This window comes from Cyrtonyx montezumae, unplaced genomic scaffold (genome assembly GCF_038088225.1).
Source record: "Cyrtonyx montezumae isolate F1298 unplaced genomic scaffold, pur_monq_1.0 scaffold_3, whole genome shotgun sequence".
Taxonomy (NCBI): domain Eukaryota; kingdom Metazoa; phylum Chordata; class Aves; order Galliformes; family Odontophoridae; genus Cyrtonyx; species Cyrtonyx montezumae.
Window position 1 is genome coordinate 24,404,376 of NW_027072034.1, and position 20,121 is coordinate 24,424,496.

Below are 20,121 nucleotides of genomic sequence, written 5' to 3' on the forward strand. Positions count from 1 at the left end.
CTTACTGCCTCAAGTTCTCAGGCCATTAGTTTTCAAAAGGTTGGCACTGCTGGACAAGAATGGTAGGGCATCAAGTCAACTGAGTTTCAACAGTGTTACTGCTTGCTGCAATCAGTCTTGGTTCCTATGGGGCAGGACATCTGAATGTCCTTTGGCATTCATCTCTACACAGCTCTTTGTTGAGATCTTTGGTCTCTAGGATCACTTTCAGGACCATTCTTTCAGCCAAAATATTCTCCTATCCTTTCAAGCTCCCTCCTTTTTAGACTGATTATTCATGATTTGTTTTTTTTTCCCAGAAACTATCCTTACTGGCATCAGCTCTGCTCTCCAGCATCTCAAGCCCTCAGCTTTCTCAATCTAAGTTGCCTGTGTTCAGAAACACAGCATGTCAGCCGCTACCTCAGTGCTGCTTCTGGCTCATGTCTCTCTACACTGGAGAACTGAGGAAGCGTCACTTTAGCCACCAAAGCTCACAAGCAAACAGTATCAGTTACAGGTAGCAAGTAGTAGGCTTCTGCTTGACAGTTCAAGAGTTCAGCTCAAAACATCCACACCCACACATGTATGCATCCTACTATCTGCTGCCTCATTTCACTCAAAATTCATGCCCTTTTTCCACCTACAGCAGCAATCCTAACTCACACCAAGCATTGTGACCTAAAAGACAGGAAAAGAAAATACAGATGCTGTATGGCTATGCCCAGGTGAAGAACCACAGAGCTTCCACACTCCTGGATGCACTTTCTTTGGGTGCAAGACAGTGATTTTGATTAGTCTATAAGAGGCATGAGTAAAGGATCCAAGATGGAAGCAGCAAAATGTCCCACAGAACACACAAAGAGAAATTGTCTTGAGCTCACTATGCCTTAAAAAGAATCATTTAGATCCTATGGAAAAAAAACAATGATACAAAGTCTCACATCTAGAGATACAGAGCAGGGTCAAGGTCAGTTGAGGAAAAAAAAGAAGACTCGATCCATCACCTTTTACTTCCAGGTGTAGTCCCTCACTTTCTCCATATACTCTTATGTGTTCTGTCCTATATCAGATTACTAGTGTTTCCTTCTTCTCCCCCCTGTGATTAGTTTCAGACTAAGTTAATACTACGAGCAGAGATTTACAGCTTAAACTTGTATTTGCACCATGAAACTATTCCAATGTCTAGTTCTGGTATCCTCTAGCCAGCAGGAGTTTGGCCCCAGAGGCATCAGGAGAGCAGTTTGTGTGCTTTGAACAGCAGCAGTGGGCACTAACACATTGTGTTCAGTTTATGCTAGGAGTGCTGCAGGGGTAAGGAGAGGAAGTTCCCATCTTTAGATTCAAATGAAGCTTAAACACAAACTATTAGATTACACCAGCAATGAAACAGACTGTAGCTGACAGAAGTTAGTTTTCAGATGCCTGAGGAATTTTACAGTCAAAGAGAGCAGAACCCATGCTGCTCTTCCAGGGTTAGGGAGCAGATGAGTAACATTTCCACATCACAGTTTATTGAACTGGCTTCTCAGATCTGTTTAAGACATCTAGATTTTGATATCCTTCTTTTGTTTCCATCTTTTTCTGTTTCAGCCAGATTCCTCTAATGTCCTTCATACTGTCATTAAAAAGCATCAACCACAAAGTCAGCAATTGATGTGATCGAACAAGGCACCCATATGACTTGCTGGGCATAATAGTGTTGTACACATCACTTTAACACAGATGCCAAAACAAGTCTGGCTTCTTCTTTTGAGATAACATGGGAAGAGACATGCAGCACACAGATTTCAGAGGCTACGGCACTAATAGGAGGTTGCTACCTATTATGATACAAGAACAGATAGTGACATCAAGGAAGATAAAAGTACTCAAGATTCAAAAAGGCCATGTAAGAAAGGATCTTCTGTTTGGAAATAAAAGTTGAAAAGAAATTATTGCTGACTCTTATTGTGCTTTTAGAAAACTCTGAAACGCTAAAATAATATTTCAGTCAGTACTCATAGTCATAATTCCCAGAGGCATGCTGCAAGTAAACCTGGAGATAAAACAGTTCATGCTCAGTCCTTTTCCAAAGCAAGGCAACCCAGCTAGGATACTGGAACCTGTCAGGTCCTCTGGACACTGATCATTTTAACATCTTCCTAATTACAAAATGGACATTCAGGTCAGTGAGTGATATCAATCTTCTGAGATAATAATGAGCACTAATTAGGTACTTACACTTGATTATGCAGCTTAAAGACCGCCCAAATGTGTCCTGCTGCAAAAAGCTGTTCATCATCCAGCCCAGATGCTCAGTCAAGGAGACGGAATATATATCAGACTACTCCTGAATGTGAACTGGTATCACAAAATGTTTCATTAACATTAATGACAATCTTTTAAAGTGACAACACAAAGCAAACACAAGAGTTAAATTTCCTTTCATCTTGAGTGTTGAAAGCTAGAACTTCTGTTGCTTGAGCCCAAAAATAATAAAACAAATCAGCCAAATCTGCAGGAAGCAGATCATTATATTCTTAAAAAAGCCAACAATGGACAAAGTTGTTGTCCACCACAGATAACACTGCACGTTGATACAGGAAAATATTGATAATCTGTTGAGCACTAGTTTATATCATACTACAACAGCATCAGTTCCATACCAAAAGCCCTATTAAATGATATTCAGTTCAAACATTTGTATTACAAAGCTGAAACTAATGATCTCAAAGCCCTGCTACAGGACAAATGGTGGAGTACACAACATGTTCAAATCCTTTAAGTATCATCACCTAATTACTTCACCTAATTTTGCAGTATATGAAACACAAATTACATTACATCTCACATTGATGCTACAAGTAAATATTATCCAGATAGATAAATAGGGCAGACTAACACTGACCAAGTTCTTAATCCAGAGGAGTTCTTAATTCCTCCCCTGTCAAGAAGAAATTGAATTGTTTATTTGTTATGGAATGAACAAATAACCCATGCTTGTTCAATTGCAAGGCTTAAGCCACATAATGCAAATCTAACGAAACCAGTTCTCTACCCTTATAAGTGACTTCAAAGAATTTCTGATCCAACCGAGGGTCAGGTGGAATAACAGATATAAAAACTTTCCTATTCCTGACACAGTATCTGCAAAGAGGAAGTTCGGGCCACTAATTTTTTGTGTGCATGCATGCATGCCTTTTAAAGTCAGTAAGGAAGTATACACAGGAACCCAAATAAGGGGAAAGAGACTGTGGAACACAGTTCTCTTGCAAATGACAAAGAAACCAAGGTGTATGTAATTCTGAAGACAACAGTGTGTTTCTAGCAGAGGTATAAAAGCATAGAGGAGAAGGTGGGAAGAGAACTAACTTTTGTAAATTTACTAATCTACTGAAATTTGTCTCATCATTTTTTTCTTTATACATACACTCAAGTTCCCTAGTTTCATTTGAGGAGATGGGGAAGTTAATGCACTAAAGTTTGCTGAGAAGTGAATGGAAATTACTACACAGGAGCCAGAATAATTGTCAAGCTAGAATAGAGATGTGCACGTTCATCTTATGGTTAATGAGAACCAACTGCACAAATTAGCGCTTGATGATTAATTGATCCAACAATAGGTATCATCAAGGAAACCTTAAGCATTTGCTCCTGGACATATCTGTGAGACGCAGGCAGAAGAGCAGCTGAGTACACTACTTGCTATATGCTGATAAACCTAAAGTACACTAATTTGATTGTGGTTGGGTTGTGTAGCCAATGCAAAAGGCCTGTGCTGTTGCAGCTTCTTAATATAGTACAACATTATTTTGGGGTTATCCATATCTGCTATGATTATGTGCCCCACCTGCAACATAAAGTAACCAAAAACAGATAAATGTTTCAAAAAGAAGGCAAGTAGCAAGAACCCAGACTAACCAATTTCCACTTACATTTTAGATCACTACTTAAATATCACAACAAGGTGAACAACAAGAGGTACAAAAGCTGCTGATACAGTCAGTCTTTAAAAATACCCAAGAAAGGCCAGTATCGGTCATTAGTTGCATTAGTAAATTGGATACCAAATCTTGCCTCTTTAATATGCATTTGCACAAGTTGTTAGGCAAACAATTAAAATACTATGCAAATATTCATGGAAAGCCAGTTATTTTTGTTCATGTAATGAGGAAGTCTAATTTTCCTTCTGCATGATTTGTGATTACTTCAGTGACCTTCGTAACATCAGAATCCTGGGATACTGAATCAGATACCTTAAGCCAGAATGCAAAGGATTACATAACAAGGAAAAATATTTATTATTGTACATTGATAACTGTATAGCATTTCTGCACTGCTACTTCTTTTCAGCAGGCTGAAAAGTAATTGAAAATTAAAAAATACCTCCAAATTATGCCTATCAATCCATAGCAAAGGAAAACAAGAAACCTGCAGCAGGAAAAGTGCGTTAATGAATTATTTTATTTTTCCCCTTTATTTTAGGGTAAACAGAATAAGTAATCCACTTCATTAGTCATCTTAGTTTTGATAGGTTGTTGTATGAGCATAAAGTAGAAGCTATGTTCTCTATAGTCTCCAAAAAAGTACATTTAAATAAAACTGCAGACCATAACAACTGCATTTTAGCATATAATCATGACCCATCTCACTAATATTTTGAGTTTACTGTCAGTAACTATTTAGTGTTGTTAGTGAAAAGAGTCTCCATGTGCACTTGTATACATGCATACACATTACACACTGTAGTAGGAAATAAGATAGAAATCAATTCAGCCATTGATCTGCTATTTTACCCAGCACTTGCTTTAGTCTTGATACAACTATAATATGCTCTTATTTTGGCTTCAGCAACTCATCGTCCAGCATCAGCAAGAAATTAAGTTATTTGAATTAGTGGGATTGATTACAACTGGAAGCAGTCAGATTGACAGCTTTGTGAAGTCTATCCCAAGGGTTACTCTTGTGCAAGCAACCTGAGGTCTTAGACTGAAAACACAGCAAAGATAAGAGATGAGTCTGAAAAAGGTCACTGGGAAAAAAAAAAACTTTCAGTGGCAGTCTAGGCAACTTTAAAGCCTGCATCTCACTCCCATACACATTTTAGACAAGGCAAGACTGTTGCACACTACAGTGTCTGAGACAGCCTCTGGATGAACTTCAAGAGCATCCAGGAAACAAAATCCCATTTACTTCAGCCAATTCAGGCCTGCTGCTGAACTAGTCAACCATCTCAATTTCTTGCATAATGACTGACTCCAGAAAGCCCCCAGCTGCAGGTTGGTGGTAAGCTGTTTTACCAGGTGTCTGTATTGTTGTAACGAAAGACATAGAATCCACAGTCACACGCTATTAGTGCCTGAATCCCTATGCTGACACTTTACTAGGTCTCTCTGTTAGAAAAACCACAGGTGGTAATAGAATCCACAGAAATCTAAGACACATTCACAGTTTGATTTGGTGGAGTTCATAAAATATAATTACTGTGTGGCCACATGAACACTGTATTATGAAGGTGTGAATCCTGATTTTATGAACTCTTTTTATACCTTTGTAAAACTGTAGCTTATATTTCAACTGTAAAAACAGCCTTATATATCTACTATACTTTTATCACCATTTTCATATGAAATCCAAGACAGTAGTGACATGCTAACAAATGGAAGCTCTTGAAAATCTTTTGTTTATATGAAAACAGCATCAAAGAAGATAGTCAGATAAGAAAAGTAAAGCCTGGCAGATTACAAAAAAAGAACTCATTACAAGAGAAGGAACATCAATCAAGCTAACAGGATCCCCCAGTGGGCCAAACTAAAAGAAGTAGAGACTGCATTTTTAAAAATGGAAGCTCCTTTACCTTCCATCATCTTTTTCTTTGAGTTAAAAGCCAGGTTATATAGAAGAAAGGGTGTGATTTAGGTATACTAATTAATGAATCTAATCTTTCATCTACATTTCCTCTGTTCTGAGTGAAAACATGGATCACTACCAAGTAAGAGCAGGGTGCTTCTAGAGTCCCATGATATTAAAGGCTAACATAAATCCCAGTGTGGTACTAGCCCTGACACTTTGCTCACAACATCTGAGCACGTACATTTAACATTGATTATTGTGCAGCAAAAACAGCCTCTGAAATTTCCAGATGTAAGTAGCTATCCTAAATCAAACTGTTTGCCCTATGAACCAGTGAAACTGCTTACGACGAGCTCTTCATGATACCAGGAAAAGCATCAGTAGGAACACGAGTAATCGCATACAGGGAATAAAAAAAATTGACTCACCCAGCCAGTGGCAAGGCACTTTAACTAAAAAATACTCCTTCTAAGGAAGCAGCCTTCATCCAAGAGAAGACCTCCCTTCAAAGGCTAGCTCATAAATGAGCCATAAAGGGTGGACCCCGGGTCCACTCCCTTCCAGTCAAATGGGAAGCACATGTGAATTGTTTGCACCTGTGCTTCCTGGGCCAGCCGCACTCCTTCACCAGGTGCTCAATCATCAGTTCCATCTATGAACTAACAGTTCCCCTATACATACAAATCTTTATACTCACAGTGTCTCAGATTATCCTGAACTGTTTGGAATATAAAACATGAATCAGAGAATCAATTTGTCTTTTTATTGAATCAAACTCTTAAAAACAACAAAACACCAAAGAAATGGAGATCCACAGTGAAAGAAATACAGAAATTCCAGTAAGAAGAGATGACCAAGTAATGAATAAGTTCAGCTCAACAAATTGTGTCTGAAAAGATCAAGCCAAATACACTGTTTTCTCAAAGGAAGAAGTAATTTTTAGCATTCTGCTTAAGAAATGTTTTCTCCTGATTCTCTTATGTGTTTAGGGAAAACACTTGGTATTGTTTCAGTATGATACTAGATAAAAAGAAAACACACTGTGTAAATTATCATGAAATAGCAGACAGCTCCAGTATCTCAGCCCTGTATATTTGACTTTTGTTCCAATCTATTTTTTAAAAATGTTCATCTCTAACTCTGTTGATTGAATACACGGTTCTCACTTGGACAGGCAGCTGAGAATACATTATGTACTATGTAAGTGAAAGCTAACATACTTGAAAAGCCCAGGCTCCTGTAGATGAATTATCAAGTCTAAATAAAATGAGTATTCACATATGAACTCTGGACATATCCTTTTCCTGACACTGGTTTGGGTCATGGGATAAATAATTTAAGTCCAAGAAATAAGGCCAGATCTGATGATCTAACAGTCAATTTGAGCCTGTCCTGTAACTTCCCCTAGGAGCACAGAAAAACTGGATATGCTAACAAGTGTATTCAATGTGAGGAGCTGTATTTTCCTCTTTATCTAACAGAATTCAGGTGAAGAACTGAAGCATGTATTTAAAGGAGTGGTATAACTCAGTGACTGCAGAGATGCTTTCTTGAAGGTGATGAAAAACGCTCAGATGCCATCTGGACCATTCACTTTGAAAGCTAAGAATGACAATTCTCAAAAATTTTTATCCTTTAAATCCACACCTCTGATCAAAACCATCCAACTAGTGGCCATATCCATAATCTGGAAGAGGGAGAAGAGTCATATTAAAGAGCAGGAGCATCAGTAAGAACTCACTGGGAACTATAGAGCTGCTTGAGGCTAGAGCAGGCAGGGGCTTTTTAGCTGCAACAGCGTCAACTTGAGAGATCTCAAGCCTTCTAGCTGGATATTGAAATCCACTTGCTGTTTTTCAGTAGATCAAGAGAGACAGGCAAATGTGGGCAAAATACCTGGGAAAACTGCCTTTGGATATAAACTTCACTAGGAAATTCTGTCTTCTCAGAACATACTAGAGTCATCAGGAAGTTAGCCACAAACTGTCGGTTCTAATGTTATGAGGATGAGGGATTCTCAGGGTGGGAAGAAATGTTTTTTTCTGGAAGTTGCTGAACTATCATTTTAAAAATATTACTGTTACTGTAGTACTTAACACATCGTAGGAAGCAAACAAGTACTGAGTAAAGTGGTCTTGAAGATGCCTTTGTAACTGGGCACAATAGCAGCACTCTTCCTTCTGTTGTAAAACAGTTACCCTGCTTCATTAGATAAGATTAAAGCTTTGGTATTTTTCAATATGCATGTAAAATAAAGGTCAATATTTCAGCCAATATCAGTTCTAGTAGCTGAGGATAGTGGAGAAGAGAAAGGCATCAAGATTCTTCAGAAATCACCTCCCATCCCTAGTTAAACTGTCTACTAAAAATACTATATCTCTTAATGTATAATTCCAGAATTTGTCATGCCTAAATCAATACACTTGATTAATCTATGCATCAAATACCTAAATAAAAAAGATCCATACTGCACATTTCTATACAAGTCTATGACTTTTACCAGCAGTGTTATGTAACACACATTCAGGCACCAACATCTGAGTACACTCAGGACACTACAAGAGCACAGATCTGTCTGTTTGGAGCTTTTGCCAAAACACAGCCACAGTTATAGCCCTTACCAGGCTCTGGAAGGTAAAACAGAGGTGCTGGTGAGAAGTTGGATAATGCAGCTTCAATATTTGCATCAGTCAGAAAACAAGATGCCAAATACTTTTGAGAAATAGCAATTTTTCAAGAAATAAAAGGTTCATTTTCCATTCCACTTTCTAAATATTCTGATAGTAAACAAAAGAAAATCTGTCCTGGCAGAAAAATTGTTATGACTGTATAGCAAGTCTCTCATAAAGGTCAGCAGGAGTCCAAGACTATAGTGCTACAAGGCTCGAATTACACTGTAAGAATTTCAGAAATCAGAAATCACAGTACATGGCTGGAAAGTCCTTAGCTGTAACAATTACATATTTTCTACTCATTCTCACCAAAATGTCTTTGGCAAAGGACTCAAAATCTAGACAAAAGGGAAAACTAAAATGAACCTGTGTCAACTTGTGTGTATTTTCTGATCCATCACTTTTTTTCATCACAACAAAATTTGAAGGGTTGCACCAACAATGAAAAATATAGAAATTGGGAATGGATAGTAGAAAGAATATAGTATGTCTGTCACTCATCTATTAGCCAAATATAGTTGTAACACAAATGGTAGGAATATAGAAAGAGATATGCTATTTAAAAAGCTGGATAAAAGTCCTATGGGAGGAAATCTGTCTTTGTCAAGGGAAGATTCAACAATGAATGCTGCAGGTCATAACCTCATAAAAGATATAATACTGCTTAAGACAGCAAGAAGGGATCTTGGTGCCTCAGCTAGTCCATTTCAAGAACTACATGGAAAAGACTCCAGCAATAATAAAAAAGCAGCCATGCCTATATGGCATCCTTCTGATATGAGAAGCAGTACACTCTTGTTAAAGCTTAACTCTACTTCAGATACTTTGCTTGCAGTAAAATTGAATATCTCAGAAAACCAGCGTCACCTTAGCCACACAGTACAGAGAGAATCTTTGTGCAGAGCACTAGAACATGCGAAATCTTCATGGTAGGCCTGCTCTACTAAATCACCAAAGTTTCTGGGCATCCTCATTGCTTATCTGCTATTTCCTCACTCAGCTTAAGACTAAATTTACTATCCTCTCTAAAAAACATCCTGGTCACCCTTCTGGAGACACTTCACTCCATAAAGTGCCGACAGCACCAAAAGACATTAATAAGCACCACAGTGTGATCTTCTCCTTAACTTTTGTATATTTAAGTACTCATTCTTTTCCCCAAGACTGTAGTAGCCTGGGTTTCATGCATCCAAATCCTTCTTAGATGGGCAGCAATGCATCCCTCAAGGAAGGACCCAGAGGAAAAGCAAGGCCAGGTGCCCTGTTCTTTACAGATAAATTGATGTGGAGAATCTAATCCTAAAGTGAATAATGAACTATATCAAAGCACCTAGTTCCTTTTTTTAGCTGTACATGTATCCTAGGTGTATGAAAAAATCATATTATCTTTCTATATAATCATATATTAAAAAGTAAATATTTTGAAAATGCAGACCCTCACAGACAGAATAGGGAAGGAGGGTAGTATTTTGCCTCATAACAAAGGGGTCACCATGACAAGAAAATTAAATTCAGTTCTGCATTACAAGAAATGAGTCCAAACTCTTTCAATATGCTGCCAAACCATGTAGGAGGATTGAGAAACTTGTACGCAAACAGATTTGACTGGAAAGAAACTGATATTTTCTTGAAAAGGTTTTTTGCTTGGCTCTCATTTTGCTTATTTAATGGACCAAATGTAACCAAAGTGTGCAGACTGGGATTGAAGTTATGTAGGGCTCCTGCTGAAACAGCTATTGAGGATCCAAATACACTGCAGTAGTCCTGATGAGTAAGTGTCCAAAAATTAGGGTATCCTCAATGGTCAGAGATCATTGGTGACAGAGGCCTCGTAGGCAGGTCCTAATTCTTTCCTGCTTTCCCATCTTTCATATCAAGCACATCAAGGGACCTACATTTGCAGCTTTCAGGCTATTAAATTATTTAAATGCATAGCCTTCAAGACAGAAAGAAGCTGATCTGGTTTCTGTAAAGATATTTTTTTATATAATCTTTTCTTTGAGTCAGAATAAAATCTAATTCTACACAAACTAGATTAGATTAGAGAAAGTCTGTTGCTTGAAGTTCCTTATCTGTTCTTTTCTCATCGTAGACGGTGAAAGCAGGTGGACTCACAAAATGCTGTCTGTAACTGTGAGCTTCACACATGCATAGGGATCAAATTCTGATCCAGTAAAAGTTTTGCTAATTCCAACAATAATACTCATAATCTTCACCTGACTAAAGCAGAGGATTTAACAGGAAGAATCAAGCAAACTGATATGTGTATATAAGTGTATTAAGAGTTCCTGTTAAGTCTATGTGATCCTCTTACAAGTCTGTCGGCTATAATGGATCCACTGTAGACAAGATGTATTACACAGAAATTCATGTGTAGTTCTTCCCGACAGCAAAATAGAGACAGTGTTTGTCAGCAATATCAGGGAATTCAGATACTTTCAGATTCAGTATAAATGTTCAGAAGGTGCTGTGGTGTTCTGGTGCGATGGAAGCTTGCCTCAAAGTAGCTAAGAGCTTGAGGAGCCTGCCAGAAGGGAACTCCAGAAGCTGCCTTGTCCAGTTCCCAGTACAAAGGCAGTAGTGGCTACATCTCCACTCTACATTACATGTCATTTAAGTAGTGCATAAAATAGAAAAAAATAGATATGAAATAATTAGAATACAGTTCTTTTTGCTCTTTTAATTATTATCTTTCCATAGTTTGTAAGCTGTTTCTACCTCACTAATAAACTGTTTGCTTCCAGACACCTATTTTTATCATTTTTTTCATTAATCTATCGAAACTATGTTTTTTACATTTTATGAAAGCCTTTATAAAAATTAAAACTATGATTAAGAACAGGTTTTTTTTAAGAATATCTTTCAGTCAAAATACATTCAACTATGTACTGTATTGTACAGTTAGTGTCCTATGACTTTTTACATAAATTTACATTTACATCAAAAATGTCACAAGTTTCACATCTATCTTTCTGATATTATATATCAAGTTAGTTAATATTTGATGTCCGTATGTCTAAGACCATTCCAAACAAAAAGAAAAATCCTCCACCATGGCGAAAATCTGTCTGGAAACTCAAACTCCAGACTTCTAACTCTCACTCATCTAGTTTGAATTATCATTGGAAAATGCAGGGAGCTGATGCATACTTTTTACTGGAGGGAACAGAGTGCTATAAATTGCCACAGGAATGAAAATTATTGATAACAGTTGTATACTTACTGAAGGTCATCTGAGAGCTTTAAAATCCTGGAGTCTGGCAGAGACAAATTAGTGGATAAGTAAATGGTCAATGGTATTTGAGTGTAATTCATCTTCTGAGAACTTTCATATGATTATCAACCCCACATCTGTGAGAGACTCACGTACTTCACCTAATTCACATGTGAATTGTGCTCATGACTGTTCTTTGTGGGCAGTCTTTGCAGGGAACTTAATCAGGTGTTGGATAGCTAACCACCTCTAAACTGGAGGTGAGGAAGAGGAGAGGATGAGGAAAGAGAAGAAACTCAACAACTGAATGACAGAAATATGGGAAATGCTTGAAATGCCAGTCTGCTATATTCTGAGAAGTCATGAGAAGCTGATAATAGCTCAGAGATATCTCAAGGCTAAATTACTAATTATCAGTAGTTTGCACCTTGTCTAGGTCTTTTTTAAGAACTGAGAATATCAGATAATCATGAGATACATTCAGGTGGTGAAATAGATTTTTTATTATCTCAGCTAGCACATTATTTACTAGAATTCCTCTTTCACGTATACATACATCCTAACAGCACAGATTTTGCTTCTTAGGCCCTCACCTCACAGTAACATTCACTTGAAAGTCATGGCAAAATTCTTCAGATTCCTGATCATGAGAGAAGGGAAGGGAAACAGCTCAAAGCTGCATAATTCTAATACCAAGCATCTCAAATACTGAAAAACTATGCAACACATGTCAAATTAATGTCAGATTCATTAATGTAAAGTCACTCACAGCCTGAATTGTTGTTACAATTACCTATAGAAATTAGAGCAGTGATATAGAATATCATAAAGTTGCTGTAAATCTGAAGAAATACAGTACCATTTTAACCATATAACAGTCCATTCAAAACCACCGAAAATTTCAAAATGCGCCTCATAAAATATTATTTTTGCTCACAAATTGGGCAAGTAACTTGGATAAGCATTCATATTGGAACAAAAGCATTTTCAGCAGAAAAACTGGAGTATTTTTTCTCATGAATGAAATGTAGCATACAACTCTGTTTGCAAATCTTATTAAAGATAATATATAGCCTGTGGGATGGAAGCTCACAGTACTAAGGACTCACACTGGATGTCCAGTGTCACACAGAGTGCACTTAAACAAAGCCTTGAGGAAAAGTAAAAGTACACAGTAGTAGATGCAATTAGTAGACAGCTGAATTATTATGACTATAAGGCAAGAATAAGATGGTTTATTGCAGAGAGTGACTGAAATATTTGATCTCTCCTGGTTTCCTTTGGAGAACCTTCATTCAATTGATGCCTAAATACTAACTATAATCATCTACATTAGTATTACAAAAATTCAGTATACATAGATGCTACTCTCTTCATAAACCCTGACATGCAGACTAGCTGACTTCTGACTGCATTACTTATTCTCAAAAATATCTTTAAAATATATTTCAAAAGTGAAAGACAACAAGGCATGCTTTCTTTCTGTAAATATTGTGGTCAGATACTCCCATAAAAACAATTTTCTCTTGTAACCTCCAGGTAAACAAATATACTCAAAGAAAATCAAGTAGCCTGACATAATGATTCAGTTTCCTCCTATCAGTGTCATTGTCTTTGTCTAGTGATTGTACACAGAAGCCATTAACCTGCAGAGCTGCTTCCACTCCTGCTTGCTGTCATATATGATCCAAAAAGTGCTCCCAGACACAGTCCGCTGGGCTCTGGCAGGCAAAACACTTCAGACACAGCCTGCATAGTAGTCCCAATTCTGATTTGGCCTAGCAAGACAGAAGATGAGCAACAAACATTTCTGAGAATGCAACCCCATGACTACAGAGGTACAAGGAAAGGTGCTTCTGCTGATGCCTTCTCCTCCATTCTCTGTCACCCAGAGATGCATATTTTCCTTCTCCCTGCTTTAGCACTACTATATATTCTGGATGTGGTGAGTTTAACTCGATTTCTGGGATGCACTGTGGTAGTAATAAGGGGTTAATTTAGACAAGCTCTCATTTCCTTTCATTATAACATTATATTTCCTTTTGTAGGCATACATTGCTTTTCTCCCTGTCACTGCAAAACAGATCAGTTCTGTGTCAGGAATGACCTGCCCTACATGCCTTGATCTTTCTGAGGACTTGAGGAAGAAACCTAAAAGGGATACTATAAAGAAATATTTTATCCGTATGTGAGACATTAAAACTAAACTGCTATATCAGATTGTGTAAAGATTTGAAACTACATTTACCAAATGCTAACTTATCTTGGACTTATATTTGGCTTTGGCAGGCATGGACTCACGGACAACTTCTTGAGAATCGTGTGTCTGCAATTCTCTGATTTCTGTATTCTTATTTTGAATTTGGATTTCTTCAAAGCTGTATTTATTTCTTAGGTAGCAAAGACCAGATACAAGTTTCCATGGAAAACCTCTTCACCTCAATCAAGGAAATCCCTGCCTGCTCTACATCCACCACAGCAGGACATACAGAGCTGAACAAACTAACCACTCGTTTTTCAGCTTCACCTACAGAAGGTAAAACACCACTTGAACACCTCAAAATGTCAGTTCTGAATCAGAAGGACAGCTTCCTAACTTTGTGTGTATTCTGTTTAACTCAGCTCCTGTACTACTGCTATACACAACAAGAAATATTCATTTAAGGAAATTTCACCTATTTTTCATGCTGTCCATTTATGTATAGGCTACTTCTGGAAACCAATGAGCAGAAGGAAAATGCAACTTCTATAGAGTCGGGATTTTACATTTTGTATAATATATTTCACAACACCTGATTTATTTATTTTTACAATCCACCTAAACTTGTTTCACGTCACTTCCAGAAAACATTGTGATACTATCATTAAGCCCTCAGATTTTCAAATCAAACAAAACAAAACGAGAAATACTCTATACCCTAAGAGTAAGACATCTCTATGCATGTTTAATCATAAGTACTTATTAAGCATTCCAATACATATGTGAACTTAAAGCACATAACCAAGCTGGGAAACAATGACATAGGAAAACACAGGAACTGGTTCCAGTACATCTTTTGAACATAGGCATTGATGAGTTTTGAATAGCTAATAGACATTTATTTGTTGTCTTAGAAAAATATCTGAAGATTAATCCAATTCTTTTACAGAGAAAGTAGCAGGGATATTTAGCTGGAGCAAGGAGCATCCATACAGGAGGTGCATTACAGGTAGGCATGCAAAATCTCCCCAGAAACACTGATCATTTACCTAAGCAATGTCTCATATAAAATACTTACAGGAACAGAGGTCGATACACTCATCAGATCAGTGATATACTTGGCTTTAACATGTGATAGCGAAAGCAGATTTTCATACGTATAACCAAATCATACTGATATGGTCTGAGTTTACAAAATCCGGAAGGACTAAATGAAGGAAACAAGATAACTCTCCTGCAGCTGAGTTCTTTAAAACATTAGATTTTCAGTGTAAATAAGATGATGCTAATAAGTTGTTATATCTTCAAAATAGAGCTGCAGCCAAGTATAAATTATCCTATTTATTTGCAGTAATCTGATCTACCATAAGAACGATCACTTCAGTGGTGTTGCTGCCTGACCATATCCCATACAAAACAGTTTTCTATCTGACTCAACATGCCAAGTGCTATGCTGCAAAACACAAATATCACAGAGTCTATATTTTTCACACATCTCTCTTTCTACCTAGTAATTACGCTAATGCTATGCCTGAGGGGATATACGAGAGCAATCCTGGTTCTCACCAAGCTACTCAGTACAATAGCAGGAACTCTGTCCATGTTGCCACACGTCCAGAAATCATAAGGAAATGTCCACTGCATAAATTTAGATCAGCTCCAAGTGCATGCGCATACAGCCTTCCCTTCCTGGGATGCCACTCTGCAATGAGTGGACAGTGTGCACTACTATATGGATGTAGTCAATCTGATCCATCTTTTATATTGCCCATGCCCAGATCAACTAAATGGCACATACACAGTTACTGCTACCCTAGATAAAGCAGACTCATTCTGCAAAGGACTAGCATATGCTCTTGTATTTATGGCACATGTGTATTTGCAGTTCTCTGAAGTGCTAAAACAGACTTCAATATGATTGAGGCTGTTTAAGTAGAACTCCTATGTAGATTCTTTTTTAATTTATTTTTTGCCAAGGATCTCATCCTTTCCATCTACGAACAAAAAAAAGTACCGTGGAATTGGTTTATCTATTTATCATTTTCTTTCAGGAAAAAATGCAGTATCCATACAGTACCCTGTGCAAGCTGTTACTGCTGTTTTTATCTGCTGCAGAGCTGGTGAAGGTGCAAGGCAGAATCTCATCTTAAAGATTCAGTGCCAAAATATGCATCTTGTATTTTCAACTGCATTCATCTGCACAAAATATCAGATAGAGAAAACAAATGGAAACATTCTGAATTTGCATGCTGCATGTAGTGCATGGGAGTTTGTGAATTAATAGGAGGAAGCAAGAAACTATTTGTTCCCAAAGAGCAAGTATAGGTTAGGAAAATTTTTAAAAGAATAAATAATTAGAAATATGCAATATCTCCCTTGTTGCAACCCTTCATGAAAGAGCAATTCTAATAAGATAAGTTCCAGCTACACATTACCTACAGGAAATAGGCATTTTTTTAAAGCATAAAGTGTGATTTTTTTGGTAAAGATACTGAGAGAAGGAAGGTGCCAGCTATATATACTCTTGGTGAAAAACAAAGCTCCTTCAACTTTTCAGTCAGACAGTCTTGGATTTTGGAAGAAATAAAAAAATATAACTTGAGTAAGTTGACTATCAGTGATCACATCTCTTGTATCTGAGCTATTAAAACCCTCCCAGTATTAAGTGCTAAAGTGCACATCCCACGTTTAAAATCAAATACACAAGTCCTGGACACTTACACTGTACTTGATTGCATGAGATAAGCCACACCGAGTGCTCCAAAACTAAAATTGAAAAGCATTATTAGAGAAAGCTAATATTCAGAATATAGGCAAAATGGCAGCATTTTTTCAGCGGATTTGTGCTCTTTTATGACAGAGAGGTGTTTATTGATGCCGAACTTCAAGTTAGCATAGTCAAAGATGATGTCTTTCAGGTTCTGTGATGACTGAATCATTTCCTGCCCTTTTCAAACACCTTCTATAGTGATTGGTGCGTGTCTTTCTTAGCACTTAGTGTGACTACCTTTGAATCATCAGATTCAATTAGCGGCATCGTGTTATCTAAACAGCAATGAATAATCAGATAAAGAGGATAAGAGGGAGTACAAAATGGTTTAGCATGAAAAAGGATTAGATGCATTCATTACAAAATAGCTGTTTATGTATGAGAGTATGACAAGTCCTACAAATATCTGTGGCCTCTTAAAGCCATTTTGGGAAAGAGATATTTTAACATGCAAAGTAATTTTATTGTTTTTTAATGTTACGATTGAGAAGCACATTTATGTACGCTTTCAGACCAAAAATAAAAATAAAGGTAAACAAAAACACCCTGTATTCAGCTGTAGAATCATCAGGCAAGAGAAGAAATACAAATTAATTTTCTGAGGGTTTTAAAACAGAGGTGAATATCATTTCAGTAATGCTGAAATAATGCAGTAATTCCCTGAGATCCTCCCATCCTTGTAGCCACAGTAACAGTTCCGTGCCTGATGGGACCATCCTCTTCTACCAATTCTGTTTGAATAAAGTAAGAATACTACAGATCTGAGTAGTTAGGCTTTTCTCACGTTTATATTCCTTCCAGTGATACTGATGTCCAAAATGACAGTGTTTACTGCTTTCTTCTATGCAAAACCTTCTTGAAGATGTCTTAGCATATTTTTTTTTTTGTAAAGACTCAGTAATTATTATTTACAGTACATTGATGTAACGCTAGGCAGAGCACAATGCATGCATCACATTAGGCAATGGCCTAACTTACACTCTTATCGGGAGCAAAACATACCACGTTACAATCATTTTATTAAACTGTTCAATAGTCTATCACTGGACAGATGGCCTAGATACAGTCTCCCATAACTGTACGATACACAAGCCAATCAGATGAGTGGACAAGACTATTCCTTCTCTTTTAATCCTCTGCCAGCCAGCCCAAAATAACAATGAATCAATAAGTCCTTCAAACTTCCTATGTATACCCCAGTTATCTCAGAAGATAATAAATCATGTGGTAGCCATTCAAAAATCTATTTGACAAAAACATCGCATTTTCAACTGTTTCAACAGTTGAGACTAATGTGAGAAATTTTACTTTTTCTGAAAAGCTCCTTTGTTCAAGACCGTAATCTTAGTGTTATCTGGAGACTACAGAAGCAGCAAAGGCTAGAAAAATATTATCTATTCAGTTTCTTCTTTTGCTGTAAGTATTTCAGTATAAAGAACATGCAGTTCAATTTATTTTTTTCCATTATTATAAAATGAAAACTATCTGAATATACATCAGGTAATCTTGCAGCAATCACATTATCCTACTGATTTATTTATTTATACAGAAGTCAGTAGCTAAAAAAGATTACTTTGGTTTTCTCTTGGTGCTTTTGAGCACACAAACAAATGTGTACACTGGCGTTCTATACAACAGGGGTGAGAACTAACTTGTAGAACTCAATGCATGTACTCAGGCATGACAGGTGTGCTGACCGCTGGAGTCACCAGCTCAGCAAGACTTTATCTGCACTTTGGATGCTGTGCCAAGAAGGAACTAAGCTTGCAGGCACATCAAGATAAGACTGGTGAAACCCTCAGCTGCAACAGCTTGCTTGCTGATCTTGAACATAGTGCTAAACTTTCAGCTTGCTGTGTGTTGCTTTCTAGTAATGTTTTTCTAATTTCTGTCTTAGAGTACTCAAGACCATCCATTACCACAGAAACACTTTATTTTTTTGCAGTCAGAACTACTAATCTCTTTGTTTCTTTACTAGGTTTTGAGTCCTTCAGACCTCACATATATGATCAGTTATGCCAGAGATAATTGGATGTGCCTTGTACTACCTAAGAGGAGAAGGAATTAACAAAAATGAATTAGGAACCATACACAACTCCCATTACGGACAGATATTTCTGCACTTTCTAATGTGCTCCCTCAGGCCTCCATAAAATTAAGACCATAAATCTTTTATCTTTTACCTTTTTCCTGCCACATACACATCACTCTCACAAAAAAGCAGAGCTGTATAGCTCAACCAATCTCCATTGGTTACTCTCCAAGCTTGATCTTTAAAAAATTAATAGATGCTACAGAATTCTACTTTTGGTTTGCCTGACATACACTTTTTGAGTCAAAAAGAAAATCATTTATATAAAAATGTAAAGTCATTATAGATAATGGAAAATACAAAAGAACCCTAGGAGGCTGACACATCTTGTGAAGGAAGAAAAGTGAAATTCAATTTGGAAAGTGCACAGAAAGACAGAATACTTGGTAAAAAATAATTAGTCAGAAGTGTTCAACAATACAATGTTGACACTGTGTTGAGCTACAACCTTTCACAGGAAGACCTAACTTGTTTTACAAGAGGTTGGGAATAACTTTAATTCTATGCTTAAGGTAGCAGAGGTCTCCAGATGAGGTATGACTTGCTTAATACAACACAAAGAATGAATGAAAATGCAGACAGAAGAACAAACACAGTCTGTGTGTGTCATGATCACAGGATGGAGACTGACATCAGAGAAAGGCCAGTCACTACTTTGATTGTGTTAGGATTCTTCCAGCTGTGTATTTGAATTTATTTATTATCCTAATCAAGTAGCAATTTTGTTTTCTTTGTTGTTTCACTTTTCTGACTTTAGGTCAGCTTGTGACAGACTCTGTTCCCATGCAAGGGGATAAAAGCAGAAATCTCCACTCCCTCTAACTTCTCCAGGGCTCAGAGAGGAAAACCGTTGAGTAACACACTCCGTCAACCTCCTTGGAACCAATAAGAAACTTCTGGGCTTAGACAAAAAAAGTCTTTTCTTCAACTCTATGTTTTGTTGTTTTGTGTTTGTTTTTTTTTTTTAAACAAGAACAAACTCTAATATATATATATTTATATATCTTTTAGCATATCTCCTGTTTCTTCTCTTGGTGATTTGTTTTTGGATGCTTTTTTTAAGCATATAGTTGTGGTTGGTTTGTCCTTGGTTTCTTGTTGTTTTGTTTGTTTACTTGTTTTCTGTTGTTTTTTATTTGTTTTCATTCTCAACTCCTTTTCTTTCTGATGTTTTTCTACCATGGCTTTCTGTTTAAATAGCATTTATGCCTGCCCAGTTTCTACGTATATAAAAGACCTTCAGTTAGGCAGAGGGAAAGATTATACTTAATATTTTGCTGAGCCAATAATGAGTACCAGGCTAAAAAGCAACCAGAAAACTCTATGAGCTCCGTGTTTATTTCAGCTATCATCATTTTA

General features: G+C 37.0%; 2 protein-coding genes across 2 annotated transcripts in view; both read right to left on the reverse strand.

Moving 5' to 3' along the window:
* FGF14 (fibroblast growth factor 14) overlaps positions 1–20,121 on the reverse strand; it is a 383,177-nt gene that overhangs the window by 306,564 nt on the left and 56,492 nt on the right. The window lies entirely within an intron of this gene.
* Positions 9,886–20,121, reverse strand: part of POGLUT2 (protein O-glucosyltransferase 2) — a 232,493-nt gene continuing 222,257 nt past the window's right edge. Inside the window, exon 11 of the mRNA XM_065740951.1 lies at positions 9,886–9,897. The gene's annotated coding sequence lies outside the window, so the exon portion shown is untranslated. The remainder of the gene's footprint in view (positions 9,898–20,121) is intronic.